The sequence below is a fragment of the Oratosquilla oratoria genome, chromosome 31 (genome assembly GCF_046742065.1).
Source record: "Oratosquilla oratoria isolate Oo_2021 chromosome 31, ASM4674206v1, whole genome shotgun sequence".
Classification (NCBI taxonomy): Eukaryota; Metazoa; Arthropoda; class Malacostraca; order Stomatopoda; family Squillidae; genus Oratosquilla; species Oratosquilla oratoria.
Window position 1 is genome coordinate 52,358,253 of NC_134807.1, and position 20,000 is coordinate 52,378,252.

Consider the following 20,000-nt stretch of genomic DNA (forward strand, 5'->3'; position numbering starts at 1 on the left):
TATTTCCCTACGCCGAAGACTTTTCCTGTTGTGGAGTCAGCCTAGGTTGGTACAGTCTCCTCTCACTTCCAAGTCTCCCTCTTGATCATAACTGCCCTTCAGTCTGAGTCACAGCTGAAAATAGAAATTTAAGCAGTTTATATTTGCTTTATCAACACAGAATCATGAGCAATTCTGTATCAACGTGGGTTTAACTACTTTGTAATGGTGCCGCAAAAATCAAAACGAGTTATTTCTTTACGTCAGTGAACCTATTCTAGGAGGGCCACATGAAGAAAATGAGGTGTTGGGTAGCCAAGGAAGTATTCTAATGGAGAGAGAGAGAGAGAGAGAGAGAGAGAGAGAGAGAGAGAGAGAGAGAGAGAGAGAGAGAGAGAGAGAGAGAGAGAGAGAGAGAGAGAGAGAGAGAGAGAGAGAGAGAGAGAGAGAGAGAGAGAGAGAGAGAGAGAGAGAGGAGAAAGAAAGAGAGAGGAGAGAGAGAAAGAGAGAGAGGAGAGAGAGAAAGAGAAAGAGGAGAGAGATAAAGAGAGAGAGAGGAGAGAGAGAGAGAGGAAAGAGAGAGAGAGAGGAGAGAGAGAGAGAAGAGAAAGAGAGAGGAGAGAAGAGAGGAGAGAGAGAGAGAGAGAGAGAGAGAGAGAGAGAGAGAGAGAGAGAGAGAGAGAGAGAGAGAGAGAGAGAGAGAGAGAGAGAGAGAGAGAGAGAGAGAGAGAGAGAGAGAGAGAGAGAGAGAGAGAGAGTAAGAGAGAGAGAGAGAGAGAGAGAGAGAGAGAGAGAGAGAGAGAGAGAGAGAGAGAGAGAGAGAGAGAGAGAGAGAGAGAGAGAGAGAGAGAGAGAGAGAGAGAGAGAGAGAGAGAGAGAGAGAGAGAGAGAGAGAGAGAGAGAGAGAGAGAGAGAGAGAGAGAGAGAGAGAGAGAGAGAGAGAGAGAGAGAGAGAGAGAGAGAGAGAGAGAGAGAGAGAGAGAGAGAGAGAGAGAGAGAGAGAGAGAGAGAGAGAGAGAGAGAGAGAGAGAGAGAGAGAGAGAGAGAGAGAGAGAGAGAGAGAGAGAGTAGATTGTAGAAAGATCTCAGTATAGAGCCCGTAAACTTTTAATCTAATCTTTCAGGTATAATCCTTCTTCAGAGGTTAGAGAACATTTGAATTAACTTGTGCCTACGTGAATCATCCCATTGGCCACTGTGACAGCCTCCCTATCACTCAGCCTCTACCGGTGCCTCACTCCATTTCTGATAGCTACTTCCGCTGTTGGGTCGACCAAATTAGGAAACCTTCTCTATGATTGATTACCTTATTAATACATATTACTTGTAATTAGGATATGAGTCAAGAGTTTTTGGAGGACAAATTTAGATAAATTATACAAGCATTCAGAAGATTATGGTATCCTGAAGGCCATTTGTTAAGATTAAAGAAAAAAGTCAGATAGAATGAATAGGAGAAAAACAAATGAAACAAGGAAAAACAAAACAAATATATGGTAACATCCAAGTCCAACAAAGCAACGATTCTTAACAACTATTTTTTCAAGTTTGAACATTACCACAGCTTCGGGTAGAAAAATAGTGATTTGGTACAAGAAAAAAACAAAAACAAAAGTGAATTAATAAAAAGTGTAGTATATCAAATCCCGTACAGTGGCTGTGAGAAGATATACTCTGGTGAATCTATACGTGGTATAACTAGTTACTAGAAGAACGGAGGACAAAGAGAACTTGAAACACCTCCACACATCGAGTGTCCTGGTCAAATACGTGGGTCTATGTTCACGTTTACCAAAATGGGAGGAAGAATCATTGACGGACGTAGGTTTAAATAAAAATGTAAGGAAAACATAGGAGGTATCATAGCATTTAGAGCTGTATAACCGACCCTCTAGTGTACAAAATCTGAAAAAATGTAAATAGTTGAATATATTGGAAGAACATTTGAACACATGACTGAAAAATAATGATAACTACATTATTCTCTTGTAGGACTTCATTTCGAATAACACCATTTACACATTTTTGGTTTCCCTGCTCTAAGTGTCATTTTCTAGTTTGTTATATTTCATTATTATAAAAAAAAAAAAAAACACTTTCATTTAATCAGAAGTTTGGGTTCGTGATCAGTACTTTGATATCTCGAAATGTTCATATTTTTCAAGAGAAAATTATCAGTTCATATACTTAAATCGACAGTGTATATATTTATTTTATGACACAAGCTTATCAAAAACAAAGAAGTAAAAACAAATGACAGTTTGTTTTATGAGGCTTGATTCAATGACGTTCCTTTCAGTAAAGGAATTACAAGAGGTTATTTTAATGGCATTTTTCCAGTCAATTACATGATCTTAGTCCCTCACATGAACAAAAATACCACTAGACATTTGACCACTTCTCACACTGTATTTATGTTGGTTTATTCTTGTTTGTATATCTTTGGCTCTTTGTCCGATGTAAAATTTTTGGCACTGCAGACAAGGAATGGTGTATACGCAACCTTCAGTGTTATGTAGAGAATTTTTAAATCGTATAATTCTAACAGTGCTATCGTTCTTATTTATGTTGAATTCCTTAAGAGTATGACAAGACTACCAAAAATTCTTAAGGAATTCAACATAAATGTAGTCTTTAGGAACGATAGCATTGTTAAAAACATACGATTTAAAAATTCTCCACATAACACTGAAGGTTGCGTATACACCATTCCCTGTCTGCAGTGCCAAAATTTTTACATCGGACAAACTGGCAAAGACATACAAACAAGAATAAACCAACATAAATGCAGTGTGAGAAGTGGTCAAAAGTCTAGTGGTATCTTTGTTCATGTGAGGGACCAAGATTATGTAAATGACTGGAAAATGCCATTAAAATAACCTCTTGTAATTCTTTTACTGAAAGGAACATCATTGAATCAAGCCACATAAAACAAACTTTTGATGAAAATATCAGTCTAAGTTTAGGTATGTACAAACTTTATTATTTTATTTCAAAGAAAATTGTTACATGTTATCCTGCCCGGACATTTGGTCCATCTGTGACCTGAGGACTGTTGGTAATTTTCTTAGGCTTGTGTGATTCATCTTTCCGTGTTCCCTAAAATATTTTTACTTCTGTAGTATATATACAGTCTGTATCTCCTTTACTGTGTTCCCTTGATGATGTCCTAAATAGACGAAAACGTTCGGACTACGTTTCTTATTTACCAGTGGTTTATTCTGCAAATTATATTCACTTGTCATCTGTGAAATACTGCAATATGTATATATATATATATATATATATATATATATATATATATATTATATATATATACTGTATATATATGTATATATATGTATATATATATATATATATATATATATATATATATATATATATGTATATATATATATATTCGTAAATAGCTGGAGTCCAGGAACCATTATTATGGGAGAAAGCATACGCTGGACTCGGCGTTCGTCAATTTATTCCGACGTTTCGAACCCTGTCCGGGGTTCGTCTTCAGGGTAATACGAACCCCGGACAGGGTTCGAAACGTCGGAATAAATTGACGAACGTCGAGTCCAGCGTATGCTTTCTCCCATAATATATATATATATATATATATATACATATACATATGAATATATATATGTGTGTATATATATGTATATATATATTTATATATATATATTAATTTATGTAGATTAGTAGTTGCTATCTACATTTGTTTCTGGGATTGGAGACAGAAAGTCTGAGCAGTCCCTTTTCTTTAAAGTTCCAGTATTCTCTCTGGTTTATACATACAATGCAAACTCCGAAGATGCCTTGGGGAGTTAACAGAACCAACATACATTTACATATATACAAGGGTTGCCATATTCACATTGGAGAAAAAAAGTTCGTCACGTCGGATTGAGCGATGATGAGAATATCAATCTAAGCTTAGGTATGTACAAGCTTTATCATTTTATTTCAAAGAAAGTTGTTACGTGTTATCCTGGCCGGACATTTGGTCCATCTGTGACCTGAGGACTGTTGGTAATTTTCTTAGGCTTGTGTGATTCATCTTTCCGTGTTCCCTAAAATATTTTTACTTCTGTAGTATATATACAGTCTGTGTCTCCTTTACTGTATTCCCTTGATGATGTCTTAAATAGACGAAAACGTTCGGACTACGTTTCTTATTTACCAGTGGTTTATTCTGCAAATTATATTCACTTGTCATCTGTGAAATACTGCAATATATATATATATATATATATATATATATATATATATATATATATATATGTATATACATACATATATACATATATATGTGTATATATATATATGTATATACATACATATATATATATATATATATTTATGTATATATATATATATATATATATATATATATAATTTATGTAGATTTATTTATTTAGATTAGTAGTTGCTATCTACATTTGTTTCTGGGATTGGAGAGAGAAAGTCTGAGCGGTCTCTTTTCTTTAAAGTTCCAGTATTCTCTCTGGTTTGTACATACACTGCAAACTCCGAAGAAGCCTTGGGGAGTTAACAGAACCAACATACATTTACATATATACAAGGGTTGCCATATTCACATTGGAGAAAAAAAATAGTTCGTCACGTCGGATTGAGCGATGATGACAGGCGCTGGACAGGTTCCGCTTCTATTGTAGTTGAGGAGCGCGGTTTCTTTTGTCCGACTCAGGTTTCCTGGGCGTTGGCTGGAATGTCTAGTCCTCGGGTCACTAGGAAAAATAGAATGTTCCTTGGCGTGAGATGTGAAGGAACAATAGAGGGTCCCTCGAGGATTGGCTTGAAGACGTGGCATACTGCTCGTTCCATATGCGTGTGTGCGTGCGTGTGCACGCTGGACATCAAAGGGGTTGACAACAGGTGCTCAGTCAGCTATTATTTACTGTCCCCATTAAGACTGATACGTATGGAAAATAAGAAATAATATAAGGCCTTTTGCAGAACCTTGGCATGAAGATACATATAATGTTGGAGTAAAGGTGGTATCGGGAAATACTCATGAATAAAATCAGACTTAATTGTATGAACATGCGCAAGTAGATATTATTTCCGTTCACCTAGACAAAAATATGCATTTATGAAGTTGTCCCTCGCTTGCGAAGATTATAGCGGGGAAAGGGATTTGGAGGTTTTGGTGGAGAGGATTGATAATGGTCCTCTATTGGAGGGGGTTAGTGTGAAATTATGAAGGGACAGTCTCTTTGTCGAGGCCACGGGTGATTCTTTTGATATAGTCTTTGTGCAAGACTGTCCCCGTAAGATCGCGCAAACTGAGTGGTTTGACTTTGTTCTTTGACTCATGTCCAATGATACGATAGGGTCCACAGAATGTAGGGGAGAGCTTCGAGCTGGGGATGTGGTTAAGAGAGTAAACAATGTCTCCAATTTGAAAGGTACAAGCTCTGGCTGATTTGTTATGCAAACGGACCATTTTGTCCTTAGATGAATAGTATTATGGACTCTTTTGAAAAGATTATTGCAAGAAGACAAAATGAGGAGATTCCGATATTGTTATGTTATTGGAACATAAGAAAGGTGAAGATCAAAAGCAAGGTGTCTAAGAACATTGAGAATCTATTCTGGCGTTCAACTAAGCCATTTGAACTATAGTGATAAACAGTAGTGTTGCATTTCTTGATTTGAAAGTAATTACAAATCTGCGAATGAATCTTATTGTTGAATTCAGTTCCCTTGTCCGAAATCAGAGTTTTGGGTGTAGTAACGGGGCATATAAGTTTGTCAATAAGGGTCTTTGCCACGTGTTGTGCTGTCTTGTCTGGTAAGGGGGAAAGAATACAGAATCGTGAAAAAGGGTTGACACTGACAAGGAATTGGTTTCCAGCATGTGTATGTAGTAACTTAATATCAACAGCGACTGTGTCGAATGGTTTAGAAGGAGTAGGGTAAGTTAGAATTGGAACATGACCACTGATATGGCGTTTGTGAATCGCGCAAGGATGGAAAGCGTCAATGTAGGCGAGTATATCCTTCATCATGGTTAACTAGAAGTAGTGTAATCTGGCTTATGTAATACATTTCTCCTTGCCAGGGTGTCCAGCAATGGGGGAAACGTGTATAAGCTTTAAAACATCTGGAAAGATATTCGTAGGGACTGCAAGTTGAAATATTGATCTGTTGGGTTCATATTTGTTCGTTAGTGTTATTTTGTGATACAGAATGTCATCAACTAACGTGTAATTGTCGAGATATGGATTTTTTTTTATGCAAAAGTTGTGTCTGCAGATTCGAAGAAGTATATGACGCGTTTCCAAAGAGGGTTTGATCTCTGCGCTGTGGCTACGCGCGCTTGTGTAAGAGTTACTGAAACAGGATTGTGAGTGATGGTCGCAATATGGCGACTGAGAGCGTCTGCAACTAGACTCCCTTTTCGTTGAACAACATGAAAGGTTGGCATGAACTGTTGTATGATAAGAAACCAGCGGGCAAATTTTCTTGAAGGATTCTTTCCTTTGAAGAGGTATAAGATTGGTTGATGATCTGTATATATTAGTATTTCGTAAACACGGATGATCTATTTGAAATGCTTGAGTGTGTATATAACTGTTAAACCTGCTATGTTTGTGAGCAATTTTGCTCGTGTTTATTGAGTGTGTGACTCACTAGGCAATTGGTCTGATTTTTGTGTCATGTTTCATGAAGACTGAGCCAATTCCTGTGTAGGACGCATCAGTGTAGATTTGGGAAAGCAAGGACAGGTGGCATGGTTAAAGCTTTCTTTAAGTCATTAAATGCTTTCTCTTGGTCAGGTGTCCAATTGAAGGGTGTGTTCTTCTTAAGTAGTGAAGTTAATGGTGCTGCTATAATAACGTACCCTTGAAGGTAACGACTGTAAAATCCTGACGGACCAAGCAATGAACGTATGTGTTCAGCAGAAGTAGGGCGTAGAAAATCAATGACTACCTTCACCTTGTCCTACGAGGTTGAAATTCATGTGAATTATGGATATTCCCTATGAAATATACTATTTTCTGAAGAAAGGAACACTTCATAAGCTTCATTTTGAGACCAGCTTTTGCTATTTGTGAGAAGATAATGCGTAGAATGTGTAAATGTTTGCTAACGGATTTGGAAGCGATGATCACGTCATCGAGGCACATGAACAATGCCCTATTAGAGCTGCAAGTAGTGTGTACATAAGTCGTGTGAACACTGAAGGAGCTAAAACAAGACCCATGGCTAGTCGTTTGAAGTGATAATGACCTGTGGGTGTACTAAAGGCTATCAGAGGTTAAACTCTGGAGCAAGGGGGATCTGGAAATATCCCGACATAAGGTCCAAGGTCGTGAACATTACGTTGTTTCATCGACGGAGTGGAATACGTCTTTTAATACAGGGTTAGGGAGTCTATCTAGCATGGTTAAATTACTTAACTCTCTGAAGTCTACTACAGTGCGGAAGACACCATCGTGTTAAGGGACAACAAAGAGAGTGAAGTTCCATTCGCTAATGGATGCTTCAGTAATGTCCTGCGCAATCATGTCTTGAATAAGGTTGTCTACAATCATGCGTTTACTCTGTGGCACTCTGTATGCAGGAATGTAACGTGGTTTAAAGTTCTAACGAGGGGGTATATGGTGCTGAATAAGATTAGTAACTCCAAGGGGTTCACCTGGAGTGGTAATGTTATGTCTCAATTTGTTGCAAAGTCCAAGCAAATCGGTTTGTGCATCAGGGAAGTCTGTGGGGTTGAAATGCGATGCATCAATGGGTTCCTGTGGTGTGGGCACGTCGGAAATTGTGCTACAAATTTGAGAGGTGAGTAATTTGTCATCCATGACTTTGATGCGTGAAGGATATACTTCGGAATCGCAAATCTTTGTACCAACTATGAGATGGAAGGGTGTGTTAGTGTCAATGGCAATTAAAATGTAAGTATGATCTTTCTTTGACATAGAGCTGATGGCTGAAATCAGGGAAATGCCACTAACATAGCAAGTTTCTGGCATACAGAGTACATCGGTGTCTTGTGCTGGGAAAACTTGCATGTCTATCTTTGTATACTCAGAGGGATCAAGGTTTTTTGGCTAATAAGCACTGCGTGAATGTGTTTGAATGTAGATAACACTTCCGAGACTGTGGTGGACTTGTTGTTGAATTCCTCTAAGAAGGACAAAAAGGTGTCCTCAGGCAGTGAAAGATGAACGGTGTTTACTGTGTTTTGTCCTGAGTTTTGCTGATTTGGACATGCGGGAGAAGTTAGTTTGTCTGTTCCGTTTTGAATGCAACTCCACAGCTGTCAGTAAGGTAGCAGAGTTAGAGTTGTAGGAATGTGTTTGGGTAGCATTGCCATTTGTGCTAGCAACTGGTGCACCCTCGTGTAATGAAGCAGAGTGAATCTGAATAGGAGAGCTGGAATTAACTGATGTTAAACTATGTTCTGCCTGTTCGGCGGCGTTAATGTGGTTGACTATGTAGGAAATTGCTGATGGTAAAGCAGGGAGGAAATTACTTGCATAAATGACGCCATTTTAATTAGAGTAAATAACTACGTTATGTTGCTTCATCAATGTTAAACCTGTAAGGATATCAGCAGGAAAGTATATATAAGCTACGTCTAGGGAAAGTTCACTAATGATTAGTAATGGTACGCCATATACATTGCAAAGGTTAACGTCGGGGGTTCCAAAATGGTGATAAATTTTGTTTCAGTGCGGAAGTTTTGGAAACAGTGTACTGATATGATGTCGAGAAAGATTGTCACTTTGGTGTTGCTAGACGTAGCACTGGAGATTAAGGAATGAGGAGACATGTCTGGGATATCCAGGGTATGTGCCGGTAGAGTTGATGATTGAATATCTGGATATGGAGTAACTGTCCTGGATGTGCACTAAGTCTTTGTATTCTGTAGTCACAAAGGAGATGTGTTACGTAAATGCCTTGCAGGAGATGTGTTACGTGAATGTCTAGCAGGAGAGAGATCTGGAGATTCTTGTCTGTGTAGTCGAAAGTACTGTAACCATTACCTATAACTTTACATATTACAGCATTACCCATGGAAAACTACAGGCGAGTGACCATCACATGATCAATGCGTGATAATTGCTAAGTAGCCAAGAACATAGCTCCAAACACACATATACACCATATCTCCAAGTAAACCTGAACACAAATTAAATCACAACAAATAACCACATAATATATCTAATTATATCATAATATGACATACATGTTTAAGCCTTGTATTTGTAACAAACAATAGGATTGAAATTGTGAAACTGTTAATTCCCCTCTCCGGATGCTGACCTCAGCATTTGAACTGTATAAAAACCAAGACCGGACCCAGGAGTAGCAGTTACAGGTAAAAGCAGATTCCGTGTGAATCTACACCATTGTATTTAAAGTGCCAAATATAGTTAAGAAAAAAAGGCGCCCGCGAGTTTCATTGGAAATATACATCACCAGTAGATTCATTGGTGGGAGCGTAAAGCTACCTATTCCTCCTCAGAAACTGGACTTAGTGTTTGCCGTGTACGGACATTGACCCACAAGTGCCCACCAGTGCCTCAGTAGATAAACGCTTCATTCATACAAAACTAATAATCCTATGGTCCTTACTATTTTATTCCTAGTTCACTCAAATGCTTTGTGTTGATGGTACAACAACAAAAATGTTCAACTTCGACATAGTGCTACTCATTAAATTACACATCAGCCTAACTCAAACAGACCTGTCAAACTCGACCCCGTTATTAAATTTGAGTACGTGTGAAACTAGCGCTGAGTGATTCTATTAACCTTCGTGAAGTGAATAATGCCCGCACGGTATTGTGAAATCACTACCCCTCACAACAACGACACCATAGTGCATATCGTTGGTGCTAAATTGACGCCAAACCACAGCCATCAATCCGAGAGAGGGATGCAGCCCCCATCCCAGCTGGTGCTGACTCAACGAACCCACTAGCGGGGCCATCTCCAGGGAACTTAAACCAGCCCGCGGTCGCCTCCCGGCCTGCCCAGTTGATTTATCACCTGTAAGACACCACTTCGGCACACACACCACCACCATAAGGGATGGACTCACTGGCAAGCTGGTGCCGACCTCTATCAAGCTCTAGCGGTTTACACCAAGCCATCGCATCCCATACCAAGCGGAAGTCACCTTTCTCCACGCCCCTCCACTCCAATCCAAGTCGGGACGAAACTCCGCCCCACAGTTTTTTTTAAACTACCAATTAATCAAAATTCATCCCCATTTTAATCCCATTTTATAAATTACTTATAAATATGCCTCAAACTACCTTTAAAAAATATCCCTCATATTCTAACAATATCACTAATCTCTAGAAACAACCCATTAAAGACAATTATCCTTTCATCCAGCCAACTTTCCTCCCCAAAGGAAAAGAATGAAGATTAGGTAATTCTAACTTTCCTATTCTGCTATAAAAAATCGTAGCCTGAAATTATTTTTTCTCCAATACCATTTTTGTAACACGTCATTATTACGTTATAACCATTATATCTTATAGTTATTTTATTGTTTTTGGAAATTATATTTCTTTTGCACCATGTCACACAATATCCGATCATAGTCGGCTGCCCGAAATCTGCTTACGTCCATAGACACAGCACTAATAATCCAGAATAACAGACCGGAGGACACCATAACCCAAACCCTAGACGATAATCTGAAAATAAGCACATCCCCACATCAAACTTTCCAGAATCTAGAGACCGCGTGTTCTTTTCAATTACCGACGAATTAAACATGATACTCCTCCAACTTTCAACAATTGAACGGGGAGACATGACGAGAAACCACGACACAGGACACTACCATGCCTCCTTCAGACAAAAGAAAGGACTCATGAATGTCATGGGTTCCATTTCTAAGTCCCTATTCGACATTGCCACAGAAGATGACATGGAAAACGTACAACAACGCATCGACAAATGGCCTCTAGACTCCGAAAGATGAGAAAACTTGTTTTATTGAACTCTCAAAACTCACAAAACTTCACGAATATTCTCTCACTCAAGCCTCCCGACTTCACTAACTAGAAATGTTCACATACTATACAACTTCAATTAAATAAGCAAACACATAGACATAGCTACACACTACTATCATGGGTTTCTGCTCGAACTCATTGACGCAGCCAACTATTAGACCTTCCCCCAACCCTCCTCCCCTTAGATAGATAAAAAAAAGAAAAAAAAAAAAAATGCAGTCCCCATCGCATTGAGAAACATCCACTTATAGGGCATTTCTCCACCGAACAACTACACAAGTATTACACACTTATTGAAAGAACGCTAAGTACAGATGCAATCTATGCACATAGCCCCCATGACTCAGAAATTATATTCACAGGTTGGAATATACTTCCATTCCCATATACCTACGAGAATTTGACGATCACCCTCGATATTAAACTCACTACCATTATCAAATCTGAAGACGGCCAATGGTGCTCCTTTATTCCCTCCTTTGACCACCCTCTATGCAAATCCGCTGTTACTAAATTCCATGTTTGTCCCGCCTACCTTTTCCGTTTCTATTGCAACACAGAACCTTCATGAATGATCCAAATCAAAGCACCCAACACCAGCACACTGAATAGCTGCGAGTACAAAAATGTAAACACCAAAAAGACCCTACACGCACAAATTAACATTGATTTTTTCCTAATGTTTTCCACGAACCACCCTCATTTCAGGAATTTGTGAAGACAATCCTTCAACTTGGCAAAAATCAAGCAGTGGACCCGTGTTGATCTCCGACTCATGCCAAATATATTTTGACGGCACAAGCTGCCACCCCAACCACCACCACGACATTCTTATTTACAGTCTCAGGCCCACCCTCGACATTATTACACCCCTCCCAATACCCCTAACACCCACCAAACCTCTTTCTCTCTGATTAAACCAACAAGACTATGTAGTTTGGCTAAACACCACCCAAACAGACATAATAGACACACTGTAATTCTCTACACTCACACTCCCATCAATCGTTATAACCCTCAGTTCCCTTGTCCTACTAAAACTGTTTCTCCTAATTGGTAGACTAGTATATGTCTGCGCGATCCAACGTGCTGGATAGGACCATAACACCCCCATACACACAAATACGAGAAAAAGAGACACTCATTACTTATATATTTCCTAATAACATAGTATATCGTAGGATTAAGTCTCACCAATATATGTTTACTGTGACCCTTATTTGTACTAATTAGATTGGAATTCAATATAAAATAATAGTTATTTTTATTATAGTATACGACATGTAATACACATGTAAACCCTCTTTGTACATCGTTACCACTCCAAAAGTGTTAATGCACATAAAAGAGTCCCTTTCCACCAGTGACAGTGGAAAAAATACAACTCACAGAAAGGAGTCAGGCTCCATCACATTAGAACTAACTCACGCAATATTTCAAACTATGTCACAGAAAAAAGAGAAGTGAAAATAGATGGAAGCAAATGTAAACTATCATCCCTTGGTGAGGAAATGAGCATGCCATGATACCTACTTGACTACATCCCATCCCATAAAATTATGACTATCTAACTCCTTTCTCTCAACTACTACTAAGGTTCACAACAGGTATCGTGTCATACTTACAATATATATAAATATATATATAAATTTTGGGCAACCCCCTCACAGTTCATCATTACAGATGACAGGAATCACCTCTCTCGGGTAGGGAACTATTATGCAACAATTACTTTACATACTACAACATTTGTATCCCCACAACTCCAGGTCAATTCAGGGGTTATAGGCGGTAACACCAAACACTGTATACACCGTTTTCTGTTTATTATTTTGGGTACACTTCACAATATCAATCACTTAGTTAACTTAGTTACTTTATATTAATCTTCATTTAGTTAATCTCAACTGGTTGAGATATAATCTTAGCCTACCTAAATGTCACTATAACACTCTTAACTATCGTGCACTGTCTAAACTAGAGGTACGTGCCATCGGACCGACCTCTCCAGCTCTCTGCCCGAGGTTTTAAGGGCCGGAAATGATTGGCTCAGCACTTATGAGGTGCCATGCTCGCATAAGCTTTAGAGTTTATGCGAGCAAGATCACGATCATTTCCTAAGGTTAGTATCCTGGGATTACAGGGTGTGATTTACTTAATAACTAAATATGTATATATATGTCCAGGGGGGATCGTCAATATACTTAATTTGTGTTTTGTGTCTGTGTGGTTACTCGGATGTTCGTGTGCGTTCGTATGTCTGTTGCTTCGGCAGTGGTGGATGTACAAGCACGAAGTGCTACGAAGTGTTGACTCGACAACCCTTAGTCAGCAAGAAGGGCCGGACGTTGGGCGGACAGTGAGTGAGTGAGTGAGGGAGTGAGTGAGCGGTGTGAGCGAGTGATATGAGTGAGCGATATTACTCATCATGTATATGGTGGCGTATACATATCGCTCTCCCCCTGGGGTTAGGTGGCTCCCGGCACCTAATGTTACATGGTTAACAAAATATTTATACATATGATTATACAGTTATAAAATCAGAGACACAAAATCTTGGGTGAACATATGTGGAGATAGGGGGGGGTTGTTGAAGTGATTGTCAGGTCCCAAGAGGGCACCTTGAACTAGAAGTATGGGTATGCGATGTTGTGTCTCTGAAGAGTAATGTTGCGTCTCACCAAGTTTACATACATTTTCAACTATCACATGAAAGTATATACTATATTTCACATATCACTGTTAGAATTCACATTTCCAAATATTGCGCTAGAGTTAATGTGGTATGTCACACAGCACTGGTTGTATTTCACAGTATATATGGTTCCTTGTAAAATTCTTATCACTAGTTTGTATGGTTATATCTGTTATTATGGTATTCAAGATATTGGGTGAGACACAAGATCAAACTTAATCTAGGTTTACAGTAATTTGGGAATGGGGGTTGAAAGGTGTTGGAAGGTCTTACTTCATGCAAAAGAATTTGGTTAATACCACAACTATAAAGAGGATGATTAAGATTGAGAGGGCTGTGGAGGTATAGGGTAGTATTTTGTAATGAAGGTCTAAGGAGTCCATGTCAAGAGTAGTTGATTTATTCAGGAGGTGTACCATGTCTATCTTACTTGGAAGGATGGTATCGGGGATCTTTGGGAGGAGTGGGAGTGTTAGTTGGGTTATGGGACCTAGATAGTTGGTCATGTTGAGAGTGCCTTGTTGGTGAAGTTTATTTGGAAGTAGCATTGAGTCCATCATGTAGATGTGGCAGGTGTCTGGTAGAGTGAGAGAGCCGTTGATCTTATGATGGGAGGGTGGTTTGTGTAGGCATATCACTGACACTAAGGTGGGGTTGGGAAGAAATATGAAGTGTTTATGTCCTACGTGGGTGTGGTGTATTTGGGTGTTGTCTAAGAAGCGAAAGTCACATGTCTCGGAAAAATTGACTCCAGGTGTTGTAAGTTCTGAGAGGCAAGGTTGGGATTTGGTTAGTTGGAAGTGGAAGGGATAGGCTGGACAGATATGGAAGTTGGGACGTGCTATCTTGCACTTTGCCATGGTTTCTGGTGAGGTTCTGGTGGTCCACTGACCATCGGTTGATTTTAGGATGGTGGAGGTTGGTAGGTTGAGGGTCATGGTGCGGTTTCGGTAAGGGTAGGGGAAGGGGTAAATTTCCCAATGGGAGAATCTCTTGATCGGATCCATCGGGATGTTGATCAAGATGAATTGTTGAAAGATAGTTGATGCTAAGATGGGGTAATAATGATGTATTTCATGTCGGGAGAAGAAGGGGGTAAGTTTCAATGTATTGTGGGCTTGTCGTAGTGTTTGACTAAGTTGGGTTGGGGTAATCATCTGAAAGTTGACTATACCTGCGTGGGCGTTCCAAATATCTCTTTGGATAAGGTTACTATGGTCCAATGGCTTGTCTAATTGTTTGTCTAGTTCATTTAGGTGGTGAAGGAAGGAGAGGGCTGTTTGGGAATTGATAATCTTAGATAACTGGGAATTTGTGAATGTTGCGAGGTTGTTGAACTTATCAATTACCGAATTGATTGAGTCAGCGAGGAGGTCGATGTTCTTAGAGTTTAGATTTATGAGTTTACCTTGTTGGTGTAGTACTTTTGTTATATTTCCTATGTGTGTTTGGATTGTTTGTAAGTCTTGTTCAGTTGCAGTCCCGAATAGCGATTTAGAGATTATTCCGATAAAATCGAACAATCCGCGCTTGGTTCTACTGGAAAACTACATTACAACACACCTTAAGGCGGGTAACCATCACATGATCAGTGCGTGATAATGGCTAAATAACCAAGAACATAGCTCTAAATATACATATACAACACATCCCCAAATAAATCTGAACACAAATTAAATCACAAGAAATAACAACATAATATATCTAATTCTATCATAATATGACATATATGTTTAAGCCTTCTATTTGTAACAAGCAGTAGGATTGAAATTGGGAAACTTTTAACTCTACTCTCCGGATGCTGACCTTAGCATTTGAACGGTATAAAAACCAAGACCGGACCTGGAAGTAGCAATTGCAAGTGAAAGTAGATTTCGTGTGAATCTACGCAATTGTATTTAAAGTACCAAATATAGTTAAGGGGAGGGAATCCGCGAGTTTCATTGGAAATGTACGTGAACTGTGAATTCAGTATGCCATGAGTGAGACTACGTGTTCCAATGGTATTTTGTTATCTGAGACCCAGTCTGAATTGTCTAGGCTTTCTTTGAATTTACTTTTAAATGCTGAAGCTATTTTGCCTGCTTATACTTTTGTGTTGTGTGGACCATGATTGTAAGTTTTTGCCAAAGTGTATGGAGGGGAAAGTGCTCCAAGTGGCTCAAATAGAGCAAAGGACTTTTTAAGTTACATACATAAGAACATTAGAATGAAGGAGACTGCAAGAGACTATAAGGCCTACACTAGGCAGATCCGTATCCATCACCACCTGTCATCCCCATCCATAAAGTTGTCTAATCGTTTCTTAAAACAATTGATAGTTTCAGCGCTTACTACGTGGTTACTAAGTTTATTCCATTCGTCAACCATCCCATTAGTAAACCAATTCTTGTCTATTTCCTTTTTGAATCTAAATTTGTCCAGTTTATAACCATTACTGCGAGTCCTGCCCTGTTGTTTTAATATGATGACCTTGTTTGCATCACCCTTGTTAAAGCCTTTGATCCACTTGAACACTTCTATTAGATCACTCCGAACTCTTCGCCTTTCCAGAGAGTGTAAGTTAAGGTGCCTAAGCCTCTCTTCGCAAGGTAAATGTCTGAGTCCATGTATCATTTTGGTCATTCTTCTCTGTGCTGATTCTAGTAAATTTATGTCCATTCTGTAGGACGGAGACCAAAACTGTACCACATAGTCAAGGATGGGTCTAACTCGCTAGATAGAGTTTAACAATTACCTCTGCATTTCTATTCGTTACCGTCCTAGCAATGAAACCTAATGCTCTGTTAGCTTTATTCCTGGCGCTAATGCACTGTTTCCTGGTTTTAAGGTCCGGACTCACTAGAACTCCCAAGTCTCTCTCGCACTCAGTTTTCTCTAAAAGCGTGTTATCTAAGCTGTATCTATTTTCGTTGTTGTGTAGCCCTACGTTTAACACGCTACACTTAGAGATATTGAAGTTCATTTGCCATTTCACCGACCATGTAAACAATGTGTTAAGATCATCCTGCAGAATCTCTGCGTCGTCTCCTGACCTAATTAGGTGTTCTATTTTAGTGTCGTCCGTATACTTACTAGCATCACTATTTATCCCGTCGTCTAAGTCGTTTATGCACATAATGAACAACAATGGACCCAAAACCGAGCCCTGGGGAACCCCACTAGTAACATTGCCCCCACCTAGATTTTATTCCATTTATGGTGACCCGCTATTTTCTGTTACTAATCCAGGCTCTAATCCATTCTATCACTTTTCTTCCTATGCTATGGGCTTTGATTTTATTGAACGCTTTGCTAAAGTCAAGGTAAATAATATCGTAATTATCACTGTTATCTGATGCCTTATATACTTTAGTGTAAAAGGATAGAAGATTAGTCACACATAACTTACCCTTGGAGAAACCATACTGTGAATCATGAATTGAAATATGTCTTTCGATGTGTTCTCTGAGTCTATTTACTATTATTGATTCAAGCATTTTTCCTATAACCGATGTCAAACTGATTGGCCTGTAGTTGCATATAGACGATCTATCTTCCTTCTTAAAAACAGGAACAACGTTTGCTTGCCTCCAAGCAGTAGGCACAAAACCAATGTCTACTGATTTATCAAATATTCCAGTTAACTGGTCGCAGATTTCAAATTTACACTCCTTTAGCATTCTCGGAAAAATTTCGTCTGGACCCAGGGATTTTGTAGCTAAGTCTTTCAATCTGCTTGAATACAACTTTACTAATACTGGTATTAGATAGACTACTTTCTTCATCCCCTCTGAAAATCGGATCGCAGTCAGGTACTTTATCTAACCTCTCATTAGTAAACAACGATAGAAAATAATTGTTGAACTTCTAACTCATTTTTTGCTCCGATTCTATCATGACCTTTTCATCTTTTTTAACTGGTCCTATTCTTTCTTTATTTTTTTTTTTGTTCTATAGAGATGAAAGAAACCCTTTGGTTTGGATCTTGCTTGACTAGCAACCTTAATTTTATAATTACGTTTCTCTGTACGTGAATTCTTTTTAACCAGCTTTGCAATTTCGTTATATCTTGATCTAAGGTGTGTTTCCCCGTTTTCTATTTTTACTTAAAGTCCTCTTTTCATTCCGATCTTATGTTTCAATCTGTCCGTCATCCATTTGGGAGTATTACTATTTTTCCGTATTGACTTCAGGGGGATAAATGTATTTTGTGCATTGATAATTAAATCAGTTAGATTGCTATACATTTCATCTAAATCGATGACCTGTCTGTTGAACCCTCACCCCCAAGTGACCTGACCCAAGGTATGCATATTATCTTCCGTGACCCGACCCCTAGTCACGACCTGACCCCTTGTCACGCACCGAGACTCGACAATGTCCGAATCGTCCGCATGACATTTCATATTCAATTTCAAATAGGTTTTTATATTGTCAAAGTTTGCTCTCCTGAAGTCTGGTACTTGGATGTTATTCGTACTTTTTAATTCTTCCCAAATAATATTAAATCTTATTTCTTGATGATCGCTAGAGCCTAGACTATCTCCTACATTTACGTTACTCATTAGGTGCTCATTATTAGTTAAAACTAAGTCCAGAGTATTTACTCCTCTCGTAGGGTCGGTAATCACTTGTTTTAGGAAATTATCCTTCACCACATCTAGGAATTTCTTTGTTTCCTGATCTCCTATTTAAGTTTCCCAGTCAATGTTTCTATAATTAAAATCTCCCATGAATCAGGGGATCAGTCTGCTCAATGCTGAGGTTAGGACGCCAATAATAACTTTCTTTTTCTTGCCTATAATCTCTACCTAAATGGATTCCGTACAGTCCTCTTCCTTAATTGAATTGTTGATAATACAGTTATATCCTTATATCCTTCTATTTCGATTTCCGGAAGGAAATGTCTATCAGCCATGTTGATCCAGGACTCAGTAATAGCTATAATATTGAAGTTCTCTATGCATGCTTTACCTCGCAGCAAATCAATTTTGTTAATTATGCTTCTGCTGTTTGTATAGTAAACTTTAAGTTTATCTTCCCTGCACCTGCTTTGGTGATTCTTTTCACAGTCCCTCTCTAAGTTGTTTCTATTGCCTAAAGTATATTCCGATACTTCCCCCTCTACTCCCACGTAATCTACCCAAGAAAACCCTGTAGGATGCCTACTTCTTGCTCAAGGGATTCAGCAAGGAGCCGAAATCCTCTGGGCGACAAATGCACCCCGTCCCTTGTATATAGATGGTTTCTACCGTAAAAGCAGTCCCAGTTGTCGACAAATGCCCATCCATTGGCCTTACAATGTTTTTCCAGCCTGCAATTCATTGCAATAGCCTTGGAATGCCACATGCCTCCAACTCTACGCCTCGGAAGGTTTCCACATACAACAGGAACACCTCCCATATTTCTAAACTTGTCTACCGCATGCGGGAACCACGCAAACAATTACTCACTCCCTAACTTACCTATATCATTGCCCCCGCCACTCAAGCAAACTACAGGGTCCTTACCTTCCCCTACTAAACACTTTTCAATCCTATCTCTAACATATCCTATCCCCGAGCCGGGGAAACACACCTGCGTCCTATGTTTCCTAACTTTATCGCAGAAAACCTTGTCTAAGTACCTCACTTGACTGTCTCCTACAACCAAAATCTTACCTGTTGGCAGGGATCCAGCGTCTGCCTTTCCCTTTTTCTCTTGAGTTTCATTTGCTTCTTCTTCCTGCAGATTTGCTAGAACTTGAAACGAGTTCTCGCAAGCGAGCGGGGCTGGTGAGGACTTTTTCCCACTAATCCGCATCTTGTTTTTCGTCGTTTTCCATCCAAGCTCATAGCTAGTTTTGTCCTCCGTATTTTTGGCCTTCGAGCGGAGAACTCGATTCTCCTCTTTAATGTACTTTACAGCATCCTCCAAGGCTTCAATTCTACTATGTAGAGATTCTACCTCATCGGCGCTGAACACGGTAGCACAACCACTCGCCATATCACTAACTGAAGCAGCTACCCGGATAAACTGACCTGAGTGACGACTACTGTACGAATTCCTGATATTCGTAGGTTTCCTCAAATAAATCAGACTGAATGACATCACCCACTAATAGGTTATACTTATCTATTTTGAATGTTAGTATGGATATTTTAGTCTTGTCTGTGGAGTTTCTTCGTGTTTTTTTCTGATTCAGCCTCAGAGAGGAAATTGTGTACAGGAATGTTCTTGTCGTTGAAGAGAGGTAATGTTGTCTCATCCTTGACTACGGTGATAAGGTTTTGTGTTGTCATAGTGTTTTGAGTAGTAGGTGAATTTTCTGAAGAGTTGTTACAAGGAGGGACATG

The 20,000-nt window shown here is 39.1% G+C and overlaps 1 protein-coding gene across 7 annotated transcripts in view; it reads right to left on the reverse strand.

The window, feature by feature from the left end:
* The window catches only part of LOC143041552 (uncharacterized), a 933,705-nt gene that overhangs the window by 441,174 nt on the left and 472,531 nt on the right, over positions 1–20,000 (reverse strand). For all 7 annotated transcript variants that reach the window (XM_076213560.1, XM_076213563.1, XM_076213561.1 and 4 more), the window contains one exon: positions 1–114. This exon is cut by the window's left edge and continues 1,508 nt beyond it. The gene's annotated coding sequence lies outside the window, so the exon portion shown is untranslated. The remainder of the gene's footprint in view (positions 115–20,000) is intronic.